Source organism: Lutjanus erythropterus, chromosome 11, assembly GCF_056507025.1.
Source record: "Lutjanus erythropterus isolate fLutEry1 chromosome 11, fLutEry1.hap2, whole genome shotgun sequence".
NCBI classification, from domain to species: domain Eukaryota; kingdom Metazoa; phylum Chordata; class Actinopteri; order Lutjaniformes; family Lutjanidae; genus Lutjanus; species Lutjanus erythropterus.
Window position 1 is genome coordinate 4175091 of NC_139327.1, and position 18160 is coordinate 4193250.

At 38.5% G+C, this 18160-nt stretch overlaps 1 long non-coding RNA gene across 1 annotated transcript in view; it reads left to right on the top strand.

Moving 5' to 3' along the window:
* The window catches only part of LOC146318559 (uncharacterized), a 35862-nt gene extending 18880 nt beyond the window's left edge, over positions 1-16982 (top strand). Inside the window, exon 3 of the long non-coding RNA XR_014771590.1 lies at positions 16131-16982. This is a non-coding gene — a long non-coding RNA (uncharacterized LOC146318559). The remainder of the gene's footprint in view (positions 1-16130) is intronic.
* The last annotated feature ends 1178 nt before the right edge of the window (positions 16983-18160 follow it).

An 18160-nucleotide genomic window follows, 5' to 3' on the forward strand; every position in this document is an offset into this window, starting at 1 on the left:
TAATTCACTTGATTCAAGGTCTAATATAATTTCTGAACATGTAACTTCTGTTTTGTAACCTTGTAACATCACACATTAGACATTATTGTAACTGCCTGTCTACATGAGGACAGCAGATAGGGACGTGTCTTAGACAGAATGAAGGGAGAGTGATTAGGAGCTGCCGATCTGTCGACTGTCATTCACTCACTGTTCAGCTCAGTGCCTGTCATCATCTTCAGCCTAATCATTTTCCCCTGGTAGTTGATTGCTTTTTATTACATGCACCACACTAATAATCCAGGAGAAAGCCTCCACACACACACACACACACACACACACACACACACACACACACACACACACACACACACACACACACACACACACACACACACACAGAGCATATCAAAGAAAGATGTCTGTTGACGTCTGACAGCTGTGTTCGACTCAGGATCACTCCACCATGTTGAGTTTCTGCCAGAGGAAACAGAGAGAAAGCGTTTGATTTCTCATGCAGCGTGGGGAGGAAGGGAGGGTGGAGAGGGACAGCAGTGAAATTCATTAATTCCAGCGATTTGCCAGTCAAAGCTTCTTCTTTTTTTCAAGCAGACCGAACATAAACAAACACAATCATGTGCAAATGAGTCCAAATGAGATGTGACAGTTCTATTGGGCTTAATTTATTAGCAGTGATTATGCAGGCCCGCTTTCCACTGGCAGCCAGCAGAGACGACTGAGCGTAAATAAAAGAAATCAGCAGCTTTATGAAAAGTGGATATTATTAATAGTGATGGCTAAAGCTGCTGGCATGATGAGGTTCATTTAAGCACTGATATGCTCAGCCGTTATGAAAGGAATTGCATGTTTTCACTTCTTGAGCGCTCAATCTAAACTAGAAATGAGCTTTTCGTTCCCCGCTCCAAGCACTATTGTCACAGCAGGGGTTAAACGGACACTATGAATTTTTAATGCAGTATCTTGAGTTTATACATAATAGCACACAGTTTGACGTACGCTTGATGGCAAGTTGGCAAAAAGATTGTAATGTAAAGATTGTTTGTGCTTGACATGAATGACCCAAAGCTGATTATCTGAAAACTTTCCAACTCTGCTCTCACAGCTTGTTTTCTTAAAGTAAGCTCCTAAATACTTGCAATTTTCACACAACTGAAGTGGTGTTCAAGTCATAATCCTGTTAAACGGAACCACAGCATTTGTAGGGGAGACTAAAGAAGTCCAGATAACTATATTAAAAACCTTGAAACAGCATGCAGTATATTGTAGCCACACAGTAGCAGTGAGGACAAAGAAGAAAAGATACACATGGGTTTGTCTGGTGAGTCACATGATATGGGGTGTCATACTGAATGCACAGGGAATATTTGTGTTCAGTAGGGATGTAACAATATATCAAATATCCCGATATCGCATTAAAAAATGTCTCTTCTCGTTGACATTTATCAATGCTCTGTGCACTTTTATTTTTATAATTTTTTGCTTGCTGTTTTGACTAAGTTTGGGCTCCAAAAAGATTTGGTCTCTTTTTGGACTACCTCCTCAGGAACACCCCCAGAATAGAGAGCAGTTTTGCTCTCCCTGGAACATGTTGGCGTTGAATTTTTTCAATTATACAAAAATAATCACTCTCTTTTGCAGTTTTCACTTGCTCCTGCAATTTCAATGTAAAAAAAAGCCTAGAAACATACATCTCTAGTTTTCAGTGTGTCACTCTATATTCATCCTTCTCTCTCCTCCTTTGACAGCTGTTGAGTGGGCAGTGCAGTGAGGGAGAGTTTATATTCATCTGAAATCAAGAGACTTGCCTAGCAAGACTTGCATATATAAAGTACCTGTTATGTTATATAAAACAATTTAATCTATAAACCTCTCACGCAGACACTTTGTCTACTGATGATGATGATTCTACAAATTTGTCCTGATCTTTGACTTTAGGCTTTGAACGCCTCTATAATCTAATGTTATGCACTTAAGTTTACTGTAAGTTTGAAGTAGCGACGGATATGCAAAAAGAAATGAGGGTGAGATGCGAGGCATTGATTTCACACTGATTACACTGTGCTGACAGCTTGCCGTTAATCATCTCGGGTGGCGTGGAGGAGCTGATATCATACAGCATTAGCATGAAGGGCTCTTGTCTGTCACCTAGAAAACCAAATGCACTGACATCCTTCTGATCAATAATCCAGGTGACTATGATGGCCACTGGGGACTTGTTTAATCAACCTGCTAGGTGAAGTGATCTGGGCTGCTCTGGAGAGAATAAGGCTGGTTTCTTCATTCCTGTTTTGCATAGGGGTCAAGGGTTATAGGGCATGAGGTGGTCTGCAGTGTTATTTGAACACAGAATGGTGGCTTACTCTAACAGATCAGGCTGTTGAACTTGTTCGGGGAATAATTCTTCTGCTTCCCTCTTGGAGAGCATCTTCATTTTATTTGCAGCACTGTTCTTAGATCAATAATCATATTACTTTTGATCAGCACATGTACACTTGACTAATGGATGGTAATAAAGCACAAACCATGAACTGCAGAGATGAAAATGTCTCTTCACATCATCATCATTCCACAGTCATATAGTCATCTAAAATAATTGTCTTTTATCTGTGCAGGTTTGTTTGACAAGGTGTTTAATTTGCCAGATTAGCATAATTTGCATGTTAGAGATGAAAACAAAAACAACAGACAGAACAACGGTTGAAGAGCCTTAATTAGGCGTGTGAAGATGCTCCATAATTGCTGGAGCTTTGGTGTTACTGTAAACAGAGTGTGTTTGTGCTCCTGTTTGTTCGTGTGTACACATCTGTTCCGACTGCACACACTCAGCTAGATTTTAGGATAATTGTAGAGGTTTCACAGTCTTGGATTAGGATCAAATCTGATCATTAGCTAATTATCATTAGCCAAAACCCAAACCTCAATGGGCATGTATTCTAATTCAATAAGAAAGTTAAATTGAATTGTTAATATTGAAGGTGGATATGAGGTTGGTCATTTTAATTGAAATGTAAATTGCTGTAGACCTCTACAGGTGACTTCATGCAGAGTTTAGACTATGTAGTTAAAATATTTCTCTAAGTGGTCATCTGATACAGATAGACTTTTATTTAAAGGGATAGTTCACATTATCTGAAATGGGAGATACATATCTATAGTCAGTGTATTGGCTGCAATAGATGCCAGTTGGCACACCCCAAATTTAGAGAAGCAGAGAGGAGTACCAGCAGGAAGCTAAGCAATTTGCTGCTGTGGACTGGGTCAGTGACAAAATATATTTTAGCCATTTAAAAAAAGGTCCACCTAAAAAAATCAATATCAGTTTAAGTGTATGCTATATTTAGAATATTTTCACCACTTTTGGGTCTGACTGCCTTTTCTGATGGGAAACTACCATTATACAAGCCAAATAGCGCTCTCTTCAAACTAACTGAATTCAGAAGGCTAAATAGGTCACTTTTTTGCAGACCACAGGAATTGCTGGTCTACCTGCCTCAATTTGTTAGTTTATCTGTGACTTCTGTGTTTTATAAGGATAGCTCAGATTTACTTCATTATCCTACTGGGAATACTGCACAAAACAGTTTTATAATGTCTGCTGTGACTCTGGAGGGAGTTGTCCAAATAATCACATGATGTCATCAGACCCTGATGAAATGATGTTATTGCATTGCAGTTGCATTATTGGAAGTGTAGGAATCATTGTTTGAGTTTGACCCACACTAGAGACTGTTATACTACAGTCCACTATACTCGAAACGATGGGGGGGAAAGACCCTTTAACACAGGATAGTGCAACAGAACGGGCATTTAAGTTGGAATTCAAAATCGAAAACTAGATCAACAAGATCAGACTAGCGGAAGTTTGCTTACATAAACACACCTGACAGCAATATGGCGGCACAAACAGTGAACAGGCTGCAGAATAAGGCTGCCTTTGCATCAATTTCTTTTTCTATATTTAGTGTTTATCTTGTGAAATCACAAGGGCTCCAAATAACTTTCATAGTCAGTTAATCAGTCAGTTGTTTTCTCAATTAATTGATCAATAGTTGTTTGCCAATAAAATGTCAGAAACTGGTGAAAAATGTTGAGTCTTTCCAAAAGTACAAGATGACGCCATCAAATATCTTGTTTTGTCCACAATCTAAGGATATTCACTTACCTGTTAGAGAGGAGTAAAGAAATCAGAAAATATTCACATTTAAGAAGATTTTTCTTTTTCTTAAAAAAATACTCAAACCAAAATGATTACTCAGTTAATCATTGCAGATCTAATTTCCATTCGGTTGATTTGTGCTTGATTCTACTAGCTCACCCCTTGTATCTATTTTAAATTGTGCTAATGTGTTAAATGAGCTGCTGTACTTGCTCATGAAGGTCAGAGACATGCCATATATCAGTTTGGTGTGGGCGTCCATGTTTTCCCAACCAGATCCACTGGGCTGCAGGAAGTCAAGAATACTGACTTACAACTATCGACTTGCAATTGATTGCAGCATTAGACCCTAATGAAAGATGAGTGGCATTATGGGAACAATTAGATACATTAACAAGATGCACAAGTGTATTTCACGTTTAATGTGACACACATTTCCAGTTACAGGAGAGAACAACACATGTATTTATCATGTGATATGAAAATATACAAATAAAATTCATTGTAAGGGAAAGTTTTCAGTGGATTTTAGGTGATGAAAATGTTCTTGTAGATGTTTCTGAAACAGCTGTCATTGTCCAACGCTCCAGTGACTACAGTCCCCGAGAGCAAAGTAGACAATTCTGTCCAAACCTCCCAGTGTGTGTGATGGCTACAGTAGATAAAACCAGCTCAGGTTCTTATTCAAATAGGGAGAGACCAAAGGAATATTCCTCTTTCAATTAGCTAATAATGACATTTTTGGAGCCATTCACAGTCGTTGAGTGATGAGCCTGTAGCCAAGGTCTTAAAACCCATTACATGTTCTGATTGTGTCAATCTAATGTGCTAATTGAATGCTATCCCTCAGCCACTTTTCATCAGTGAAGAGCCCATGCTGGTGAACTGATTTGGATATAATTTGCACAGCGAGAGCTTCAATCGCAAGAGACAAACATTTTCCCTCTCATTAAAGAGCACATTAAAGATTATCTTCTCTAGTTGCCACAGTGACTCTATCTAATATGATTTGCTGGAAGTGTGCAGAGAACAATTTCCCTGTGTGATCCAGCGAGACTTGTATTTTCTCTTCTCTCTTCTATCGCCTCCTCTCTCTTCTGCAGTAAGTGAGTCTAAAGAGACCTCTTTGATCTTGTCTCATTGCTCTCAATACTCCAGACTGAATTTAAATCACAAGCCAGACTATTTTAAGAACAAAGCTGCCGTCGTGCTGAACAAGGGAAAAAGAGAGGCTCACTTTTATTTCTCCCACTATCCTGTCAGGATGAAATTTGCTAGATAGTACGTGAAGCTGCGCTTATTAGTGTGTGTCATTTGAATCCATGAGCCTCGCGGACAACTATCATCTGACAATGATAGTTATATGCAGTGAAATAAGCTACTGTAATGAATTTGTAGTGTTGTTCTAATTGCAAAAATATAGCATGGAGTGCTTTGTTTTTCAACCAGTGAATTGTTTCTGATTGACCCCTCACAACTACACCATGTAGACGATTCATTTTTTAAAATTATGTTCTCGATATCATAGTCATAAATATACATTATTGTTCTAAAACTGCCCATGTGGTCAGAGGTTATTTGAGTGCTAATTTACAAGACAACAGTGGAAAAAATTACATGTTTAAATTATTAAATATTATTTTTTTGAGCAAAGGTTCAGTTATTCCATTTCCCCTAATGGGATTGTTTACAGGAATGCTTAAATTACTGTACTCATTTAATTAATCACAGAGCATTTAATTGCAGAGTGCACATATGCATGAACTGCTCTGACTTAAAGCTTCACTACTGTAACCTGTAATGAATGCAGATGTGTTTTTCATATGCATGACCCAGGTCATATTTAAACTGCTAGCCCTCGGGCAATGTTAAGCATGATTCTCTACCAACTGAACTCTACAGTGTATATTCCTATCAGGGGATTTTATCCTTGGATTTAAAAACCCTTTCATAAACCCTACACTTGCAGAATTTTCTTTGTCTATTGAGGAGCATATATTCTTTTAAGTGAAGTTTCAAGACAGACACTTTTTTATATAGTAACATCAATAATACACATTTTTTCTGTAATTGCCTTTGTGAATTCTTTCGTAGAAGCCTATTTTTTTTTAGCAGTGGCTCATGGAAACAGAAGATTAAAATCTTGGACTGGTATGGAGGGATCTTTGCTGTCCTCAAAGGGGAATTATGTTGGATCATGTCTGATACTGCTTCTTGACCAGTTAATACCTGGAGTCTTCCTGCTGAGTCTACCCCCTCTGCTGCCTTAGATGGCCATAGTCCTTTAGGTGTTAAACAGACAAAATGTTTCTGCCCTCCTAAAAATATGGGCTTGCTCAATCTGGGTCACAGTCTGTTTCCACAACCTTGCCATCATTAATCTGTCTAATGTCACCTGAACAGACCTGATTGATTTTTTTGGATTGTCCAACTGTTAAAATATTTGAGAACTAAAGTTTGTCATTAATACAAATATTGATATTTATAGCATTTTATGTAAATTTCCTTTATACTGATCACCAAAGTATTATGTCACTTTGAGATTTTGTTTGCCTGTCTCCGTATTGACTTTCTTCCCATGTTGTGTCACTGAGCAGTCAGTATCCATGTTGTAATCAGCTCTACATGTATTACAAACACTGTCAGCATTTCAAAGCCTTTCCCCTCTCTCCGTTCTGCCTGTATGGAAAGGCTTGCTCCTATTTTTCATGGTTGCCCTTTTCAAAAAAGCCAGCAAACATGCCACAAGAAAGGTCAGCAGAATCTGAATAACATTAAGGATCCTCACAGTCTTTTCTGCTCGTTTCTACCATCCAAAAAAAGACATCCATCTACTCTTCTCCACAGGTAACTCTTAAGGTAGAAAAACTGTCAGCAGACCAGTTCTACAGTAAACCATGATGGTTTTCTGTCCTCCTTGACTCTCGACCTGACAGACTCTTGGCACCTCTATTGCTTTTATTTCGCTGACTGATGTGAAATCCACTGGCAGAGGGTTCCTCACCGTAAACAAGAAGGGAATATGTCAAAGGTTGGAGCGATGGGGACTTAAGCCTGACAAGGTGATCTAGGCTGAAAGCCACATAAAGCCTTACTCATAAAAGGGCACTGCTCCCTGTAGCAGGTGTCGAACAAGGAAGATGCATGTAATGGCTCTTCGCTGATGGACAGACACAGGGCTGCCAGGAGAGAATAAGAGAGGCAGAGCTACAATATCCACTGCAACTATCTGGAAACTCTCACATGGGGGCAGTGTTGCACCACCTGTCACGCTTCCTTCCTCCATTACCCTCATCTCCCCCCACCTCACCCCTCTCCTCTTGCTGATGTGTTCTTCATCTACGTATACTGCAGATGCACACAACAGACATCCTCCACTTTGGGGCTCTGCGTTTCCTCCTCTCATGCGGCCTCTGATAAAAGACGACCCACAAAACAGACAACCAAAACCCACAGCCATCATCACATTGAGTGTCAAAAGGAAAGTAGCACTGGGCTCCATTCTTCATGCATAGAGTTATTCAGCTTAGACGTCAGATTTGATGTGGATCATTGTAGGGTGAACTCCATACATGATTTAACTCTGATACAAATGTCTCAGTTTTTTAGATTTATAATGAAAGAATATAACATGCAGATTACTGAGAAATATCTCTATTACATTTTCATAATAAAGAGTTACCTACTTATATATAATAAACAACAACATTGAAGTCTGCACACTAAAAAGAACCAATCCAAATGTACTGCAAGACACTGCGAGCAAAAAGTCACAAACTCATATTAAAGAGTCTGACTGTTAAAAGACCAGCGGAGCTGGAACATATGGCATCTAATTTAACATTAAAATGTGAGTTTATGCAAAAACATCCTACACGATTAACTGCAGAAGTCAATTTGCTGAAAAGTGTTTATGCAAGTAACTGCTGTTTTGCTAAGATGAAATTCTGGTAAGTTTTAAATTTCATGGCTTATGATCATTGAAAAGTCTCTTGCATCTCCATTCAGGAGAACCAAAGCAATCATGCACCAATATTTATTCATAGTCTGACCACAGTCAGTGGTAATAAATAGTTGTTTAACAGTGATGATGTGTGGAAACAGTGGAAACATTTTGGAGCAGTATGTAGAACATGATACTAGAAACAATGCAGGAACACACAATTTAAATTTTGATGCATGAATCTGTTGCCTCTATTCATTTTGCCTTTTCTTTTAAATGACTGTTATTTAAAGCACCAATTTGCATGATTTAGTGGCATCTAGTGGTGAGGTTGTATATTGCAACCAACTAAATACCGTTCGCCCACACTGTCCTCTTCTAAGTGTGTAAAAGAAACTACAGTTTTCCATGAGTGTTGTGGACTACAGTAGAAACATGGCAGTTCAACATGGGGATCTCCATGGAAGAGGCCCCGTGCCTTCTGCACATAAAAACAGCTCATTCTTAGGTAGGAGAAACATGAATGAAAGCATAATAATGAATATTATATTCTATTCTTTCCATATTCTGCCCATAAATCCCCCTAAATCTTCCAAACTCTACATTTTGAGATTAGTTCATTCAGGATTAACAAATGAATCCTCAAACTACATTCAAAGTACTAAATTAGCTGGATTAAAATTATCAGGATTATTTTAGCCTGATAACAGCATATTAGCCTGAATTAGTTAAGCCATATTTGAATAATCGGGTCCACTGATGTGAAAGATAACAGTATTTATTGAGTGAAGCAGCTGATGGCTTATATTTTTGATATCATTAAAGGACCATTGCATCGCTAAATGAATATGATGAGTGAAAAAGAATCATAACAAAAATCTATGTTACCCCCGGAGTTTTATTTTTATCTTGGCAATAGAAGACTACAATTCCCAAGATAACATGGTGTCCTTCAGTATTGATTTCTTCTTAAATATAGGCAAGCTAAGTTTATCATAAATACATTGTAAATACTGACTAGCCAATATGTATATTTTGAATGTACATTTTGGCTGGATACAACCAAACAGAAAACAGTAGGAGAAGTAAACCACCTCTGACCTTTCTCCTCTTACCATCTCCCCTGCCTTCTTTCCCCTCTTTCATGATGTTAGTTATGGCTGTAATTGAAGCCAGATTGCCTGAAATCTTCCCCAGCTAAAGCAAAAACGCCCCACGTAGTCTCCCCTTACATGAGTCTGTTCCACAGGTGAGAGAGAGCGACTGCAGTTTGGTTCAGTGTATCACAGCGGGCCTCCTTTCTCCCTGGTTCACAATATCCATTGATTTGTGAGCTGATGCTGTGCTGTTCCCTAGGCAGTCTGAGGCATCTCTCTCCTCTCGTTCTCTGCTTACTCACCCCCAGCCTGGCAGAAGTCATCTGAGGACAACTGCAGTGCGAGAACACGGCAGCACATCGCCGGTAGGCGGGGTGTTGTTTGTTTCATTAAACATGACCCCAGTGCAATGTGGAAGAGGCATTTCACACTGACAGCACGTACATTTATTTTGCCAGAGCTGGAAGGAAAGAGACACAAACAAATTGATTTTGAAAAAGCTCTAACAGCTGTGCATCTGGATCCTAATGAGAAATGGGATGTTTGCTAAATAAGCTCAGCAGGAAATATTTCTTACTAAATATCTCTTGGAAGTCCTATGTAGCCTGTGATGAATTTCTTCTATATCACATGGTCATCATTTACATTCAACTTATGAAATATTTCTGGAAAGGAAGTCTGAGATCTTGGATTTTCTGAGATTTATAACTATGTGATACTCAAAAGAGACAGCACTGAGTTGTTGTATATAAATTCAGACTGTGACGAGCTCTGCAGTTAAGTTTTGTCTGGACTAGAATGCAATGTGACTTCTCAAACTCTCTCAAAGTCATTCCTGGGAAAGAAAAGAATCGGTACAGAGCAGAGATATTGGAACCAGTGTTGTAGTCAAGACTATCTAAACCAAGACCAGAGTGTACCAAGGACAAGATAAGACCCAAGAGTTTGAGGGTGGGGGGTTGAGATCAAGTCCAGACCAAGATCAAGGCAGGGTGAGATCAAGTCAGGACCAAGTGCTTTCTTTTCTTTTGCTCTCTAAACAAAGTGAACTTCAGTGTAACTCTAGATTAGCTACATAGTTTTATTTGGCCTGTCTCATCACTTTTAAAGACAAGCAGCTAGCTAGCTTGGCTAGTGTCACTCACACTTAGCTTAATTTTCTTCATGCTTGTTTTTAAGTGCTGATAAAAGTCAGCCATCTTAATAATCTTTGCTTAGTATATACCCTTGTATATGCCCACATATCCATATTTTTTTCTCCATAGATGTACAAGTGGAAGGTGTATATATTGTAAATAGTCTTATGCATACAGTCTTGTCAAATTTAGCACTTTATATTTTATATTTTTTCAAATTTTGGTATATACATATATATATTTTTCTATTTTTTTTAACTTTATCTTTATTTTTTATAAGCATCCTATTCAGTCTCTCCTTTCTATCTGTACTGCTTGAGCTGCTGTGACATGTGAATTTCCCCGGTGAGAGATCACTAAAGTTTGTCTTATCTTATCTTATTGCAGAATGTGCATACTGCTGTGTGTTTTCTTTTGGGTTCCATTTTGCACATGAATTCTTTGTGGTTTAGGTAGACAAAAAGTTTTTACACACGATTGGGTTGACATCCTCTCACAGCCACAGCTCCTTATCCTGTCTCCAGCATTCACTGTCTTGGAGTGTGTGTGTAAAGAGAGGTGTGGAGGGATGACAGCTGGTAACTGAACTAAAAGTTTCAAGTAGGAAATGAGTTATTGCTTGGATTTGAAGCAGTTTGAAAGTTTTACATCCAGTCACAGTAATGATGTTAACAAATATTTATTTGACAATGCACATGCAAGTTAGGGTCCTTAGTCCCTGTAGGACTGCAACTAACAATTATTTTCATTGTTAATTAATCTGTTGATTATTTTATTGATTAATTGTTTGGTCTATAAAATGACAGAAAATTGTGAAAAATGTTGATCGGTTTGATCATTGTTTCCCAAAGCCTAAGATGATGTCCTCAAATGTCTTGTTTTGTCCACAACCCAAAGATAATCAGTTTGCTGCCAGACAGGAGTAAAGAAACCAGAAAATGCTGACATTTAAGAAGCTGAAACCAGAGAATTTGGATTTTCTTTTCAAAAAATTACTCAAACCAATTAATCAAATTAATTAATTAATTAATTTAATAATCAATTAATTGTTGCAGCTCTATATCTCTGCATTTGTGATCTTGACCAGTCTTGAAATGAGTGTCCTGTTTGTCTGAGACTGAGATAAGACTAAATAAAAATGTGGTCGAGACTGAGACAGGTCCCATGATCAATACCAGTCTCAAGTACCTCAAAACTAATTGGATGCTACACTCTAACTACCAAGGGGCTCAGATGAAACTGACCAGGGTTCAGTGTTAATGTTTTTGTTTCCACTTCAGTGAGAAACACACCTGCCAGAGACACTTTTTACTTGCCCCAGTATAAATCCTTTTGTTTATTAACTGTCATCAAATAACAACAAAGTAACTAGTGGAACTGTATTTTTTAACACATGATACGCTGTGGTAATCAGATTTGCAATTTCCTGACTGATTTCCTCAGCATTCATGTTTGGTACAAGCACCGGCCGGGCCCTGGAGGACACGGTGTTGGCAGCCCTTTTAGCTGCCATACAAGCGTGATGCTGTCAGCTCTTTTTATGACGCTCCAGTGACGTTTTTGGTAACATTACACGCCTTCAAAAAACAACCCCGTGCAATTCACCCATATCCTCTAATGCCACTGAGTTCTTGTTTCCAAAATAAATTAAATGCTTGTTTGTGTTTCAGCTCATAAACTTTTTTATAAGTTAAATTTTCTTAACTCTTGATAAAGATGAGAAGGAAGATGTCTCACTCCTCAGCTAGTTATACATTTAGATACATTTTCCACCTGCTAATCAGAAGAATCTTCCCCTCCTTTTGTTCATTTTTTCCCTGCGTCCTTTCCCTCCATCTGTAACAGCCTCGGTCGAGCTGCTGGATCTCCAGGAATACATGGAGGGATTTAAAGATAGACTGACTCAAAGAAAGCCAAGATCAGGGAACCGGGGCTAAAATGAGGGCTTGGTTTAAAGGCTGTATATCCCCGCTGACAGGAAAGAAGCGAGAAACGGATAACCATAGCCTCTTGCTCTTTTCCCCCTCTCTCTCATCTCTGTCTTCTTGCCACCAGTTCTTAATTCTTCACTTCGGGAACCCCAACATTCCTGTGGTGGAAAGTCACTGCTGGATCTTATTTCCTCCCAGTCTCTGCTGAGAGCACATAGAGACACATGGAGATTGTTACTTATTCAAAAGGCCATGTAATCCAACCAGTTTCCTTTCAGGACTTGACTTTTTTTTTCCTCTCTGACCATAAAACATGGTTTATTTCAATCAAGATTTGTTCTAACCACTGCAGTGATCTCTGTAAACTAGAATTAGCTTATGTGTATATAGAACCAGAAGAGTCATCACAGCCTTTGTTGATCTGACAACCTGCTGACATTATGGGTTCAGTGTGAAGCCTTCAGTCGTTGAAGGCTCATGAATGAAAGCCTGAGAGTTTTTTTCATGGTATGTAAGAGACGATAATGATGGATAGCTGGATGCTCAAGTTCTCCTCGAGTTCCCAGCTGCTCAACTGTTTTCCTCTCAGAAGAGTTCATCAATATGTAAGAGCCATAAAAGTTTTTATAGCTGTTCCAAATGGCCACACTTGGAGATGGGGTGAAAAACCAGCCATCAGAAAGTGTCAAGATACAAAAATCATTGAAAATGTGTCCTGTTATCCCTGTATTTCAAACTGTTTCTCCTGAAAGGCTGTCCTAGTAGGGTTGCAATGTTTCGTAGTTGAAAACATTAACAATCAATAATGGCTTAATTATCAGTAATCAACAAGCTACAAAATATATGTCTATTTACCATTACCATTACCAAGTTTTATTTAAACACTTTGAGGTGCACATTAATTATGTGAAACTTTAATTCATGGAGCACAAACAATTTAAACTAACAGAATAGTATAACAATAAACCTCTCGCTCAAAATGCCTGCAATTGTTCACCTGTCCTTAGTCAACAAATGGCTCCATCAAAAACAAAACACTGTGAGATGGGGTGTAATTACTGCCATTTCTAGACTAAAAAGGTAAACTAAACCAAACAATGAGAAAATCCTGTGATCCCTAGAGAAATTGGAGAAATGGTACATAAAACATACATTACCACATTATCAATTAATACAGTTTTAATGGGTTAAATTCTTAGCAGTGATTAATCAATCAATGAGTAATCATTAACACTCTAATTTCTAGTATTGCACCTGGTTGCTCACATGAAAAGTGACAGCAGTATTTCTGTAAAGAATAAAAAGAGGAGGGCAAGAGAACAGAAGTTCAACCTTGTTCACTGTTTCACCACCATACAGCTGGCCAATCAGTGCACGAGGTCTGTGTACTTTTCAAATTTTCAGTTTTATAAAGCTGCAGAAATTGTTGGATACGAGTTTAGGGAGCCTGGTGCATCATGCAGGATGGACTCCTTTATGCAAATATTGATACTGTGAATGGTCTGTTAGCTCACTGCAGTATATCCATGATGCACCACATGAGATCTCCTGCTCTCCATAGAAAATGGACCGAATCCGTTGACTTGACAATATCAAGTCAAGACTGCATCCAGTCTGTATGTTCCTTAACATGTTCATTCCTAAATTGTAGTGCAAGTGATCACATGATTTCAAATGTAGTCTCCATGTGCAACTTATGTTGTACCATTTTTTCAAACAGGTTTACATATTTTTACACCTGTGCCACCTGTACCTAGTAAGACATGGACCAGGCAGGAATTATTGAGGAACAATAACCTACCCATACAGGGAGAAAGTGTGAAATTATATTGTGTGTGGTAGTTTGGTCAGAGGAAGAGGTGCACACAGACAGAGTGACAGAGGGAGGACAGAGACAACATGCTGTCTATGAGGACAGCACTGCAAGGACATGTAGGAGAGGGTATAGCAACTAGTGAAATGATATTTGTGAATAGATATAAAACAACTCGAATGATGTGGCCAAACCTGAGAATTTCTGCTGTGGATCCTACTTGACATTGATTTGTTGTATGAAGCATTAGTCTCTTCTGTACAGTGTTATGACAGCTTTAGTTTTTTTTGTATTATCAGGGGAGGACGTCAGCACCAGCCACCAGACAAATGCTGCTAAAATATGAGAGTGTCTGGTAGATTTCAGACACAAAATAATGATTTGCTATTGAGTGTGTGGTGAATGTGAACTTTGTCTGTCAGTGGCTGGTAGATGTTCACATTTTTAAGATTAAAATTCCCACTCTGTGTATTATACACACCCGTTCCAACACCTGTTGTGAATGTGGACTTTGTTAAAAATAGCATTTCTGTGTCAGTTTATACTCAGTTGTCTGTCAAGGATATTTGACTTTACAGTTGGGTTACTGTATGTAAGTCTTAAGAAATAAAATACAGAATGACAGTTTCTGTGGACTCAGTGGTCATTTTGACACAGTTCCTTAGAGTGAGTGATGGCTGTTTGCAGGACAAATGAAGTGTTGTAATTCCTCCTACAGTGAATAATGTATAATATAGATCTGCAGTAGTGTTTCAGAGGATGTGTTTTGAAAAATTATCTGGATCGTCAAACCGAGCTTGTACAGAAATGCATTAAGATGCACTTCTTGTGATGCACTTTGATCCTCTTGAAACATAAAGTCTAGTTTTCCCAAAGTGAGGGTCTTCAGTGTGTTTCACTTCACCGCATGTATTCTACTGGGAGTTTTCAAATTATTTAATTTAATTGAGAAGATTGTGTTGTAGAGGAATATAATATGTTTAGTCATTTAGAATATATCATATGCACATATGCATGTAAATGTGACTTCACAATATTATCTGAAACTCCAGTGAAAATCCTGCACATTTAGTGCCTCTGTCTGACGTGTGTGACTATTATTACCCTGTTCAGTGTTTGATCACCTGCTCGGGTCACTTACTGCCCACTTAATCCTCCCTAATTAAAGTATTAGAGGGTGGAATGAAAACTAACAGACCTCTCACTCCTTCAGGACAAGAGAGGTCCATCTGTTCCATAAAACTCACCCCATATAAAAACACAAAAAGTCCTTATCGCCTCTGCAGTGCTGCAGCTCACAGCCCATTATTATCCTTCCCCTCTACCCCTGTAATATAAAACAGCTGTTGTACTGAAATCTCATTTTTGGTGTGATGTTCTGTAATTAGACAAATAATATTGTCATATTACACTCGACCCACACAGTCAGTTGGCTGCTCTTGTACAGTATGTGTGAAATGTTGACTGAGAGTGTGTCTGCATGTGAAGACTGGATTATGTAGCCGGAGGTTGGAGCAGACTCCTTAAAAGCAACTGATTGCCCTTCATATTTCTCCAATATCATTATGCATAACACCCCTCTCTTTTTCAGTAGCAAAACATCACAAGGCGGGCATCACAAGATGTTTACACTGCATAAAATATTCATCCTAACCAGTCGTTTAGCCTCATAGTGGTCCTCTTAAATTCATTTTGTTTAAATGAGTGAGTCGATGGAGTGTGATAATGGAACTGTAGTTTAAGTTGCTTCAAGGATTTTGAAGATCTTGAATTAAGGTTATTTTCAGATTAATATCACTTGACCCAAGAACATTCTTGAAAATGAGTTGATTTGCTTTGGAATAAAGTGGAGTTATCTCACCCTGCTGGCAGTGTCCTACTCATTTCATGAAAAATAAGATTTTAATACCCAACACCAGAGCAAATAAGTTGTTAAGATGGACACTTTCTGCAGTGTAAACATACAGAAGTGACTGTTTATTTGTCTCTATTTCTCTGCCTCCCTCTCAGGATGTTTCCCTCGTGCTTAATGCCTCCTATCTCTCTCTGCACAGTGTTTTGTCCAGAAAGCCAATTTTCTCCAGGATATAGTGGCTTCAGGAGACCAAAGGAAACCTTTCCCAAACCTAATATCTCACACCTCCAGGGACCCCAAGTTTACATGTTGAAGCACCTCGATCTGACAAAACTCCCTGCAGGCTCTCGTTGGATCTTTCTAAGCCAGCACAACACACTCATGCACCCACACATCCTCACCTGCAATCCACCGTCTATGCATTTCAAAGTGTTACGGATTGAGTGATGATAACTTTCTCAGTGATGTGAGGAGAAGAGATAGAGATGTTTCTCTGAAAAATAAATAGTTTGTAATTGAACCATTATATCACTTCTGTACAAAGTCAAAAAGTCAACGAGTGATGACATCATAGTGGACTAGTGTCCAGTGTTTGTGGATTTAATGTGAGTTCATCTGTGTTTTACTCTTTGCTTTCTCCGTCAGTGAACTACACCTTTGTGAATAAACTCTTGTAAATGTTGTTGGAGATACCAATCAGTGTCTCAAAGCACACTTTGTCCTTTCTAACTGTTCCCATGGCCCTCTGACTGCAGGACGCTGACACCTCCTTGCCTCAATGTAGGCTACCGAAAGGACACAGGATCCCAAGACACCAACAGGGTTTTGGTGTCCCTTTACACGCTAGCAGGAAAATTCCCACAGAACTGTGTGGATTTTGCCTGAAACTACTGTTTTATTACTGGAAATCTACAGTAGTTTGTCTTGTCAAATTGTCCAGTGTGTGAAGATTAAAAAACACAATCAAGACTCTGTTTAGTTAATAAACTGAAACCATATGGAGAATCTTTCACAGATTCCAGGGTTTTTGTCAAAGTAAATAAAAGCCTTGAAGCAGAAATTGATTGTTTTTATTTAACATCTCATTTTCACTGTACAATCACCACTTTAGACAAATTTAGTGGTGCAAGTTACTTAGCAAATCCAATCTGGCAGCACTTCAGTTATAGATTTAAAGCTGGCAGGAGTTCAACTTCTCTACTCTAACATCTCGGAGGAATATCCCACCTTCTTAGAAATTGTTTTCAATATGAATGTGCAGCAAAACTAGGAAATATTTATTATAGCCATCTGCAAAATTGACTCTCATAGCCTATATACACGCTGACATATTTTCACTTGAATTAATGGTGGTCTTGCTATTGTTCTGGCAGGATGGACACATTAGGTCTGTGACACAAAGAAGAATGTCAGGGTTTGCCTCAGTAAAACACTTAATTTTTTTTTTTTTTTACACCATCCTGACATATAATGCACAAATTGTGCATGAAGATGTTCTATATCTTATATGAAGATATAGTAAAGGTCGTGTACATGTATGTGTATGTTATTTTGTAGTTAATATTTATGAGTACAATAAATCTTCCTGTAAGATCATTACTTATTTGCTTGGAGAGAAACTTCCATTCCAGTTCTTAATAAGCTGTATGTACTGTAGCATTTGCTCTTTCTATAAAATACACTACCAGGTGAACTTACTGACTTCACCCTAAACCCTCCAGTCAGTCAGAGTTGAAGGTGAAGAGAGTTTAAAGACGTGCAAGAATTGTTGCACTGCACTGTTGGAGAAGTGCTTTTAATGCAGCAGTCCTCCAGACACAACATGCATTTTCTTTACAAGTATAGTAGGCAGCTAGTGTAACACAATTGCCCTTCCATTTGAACAGTAGGTAATAAATCATCAGGAGAATTTTCCATGGCAACCATGCTGGTTAATGGTTGTGCTTCGGCTTAATGATATGCCTGGTGAGAGAGAAAGAGAGGGAGAGAGATGATAATAGGAGAGTCTTATGAATAATCATTAGATTAATGTCATCCACATCAACTGCATGTCAATAAGTGTGAAATTAAACTTGACGTTTCTTTTAGCAGCCATTAACAGTCGATCCAATTAGCCAATTGGACAGGGAAATGTCTCATTCTTTAATTTGTTCGATTCCAAATCAATCTAATTATAAATCGGAGGATGAAAAATGCGTGTGTCTGGCAGTACCTGCTGTTGTGTCATGG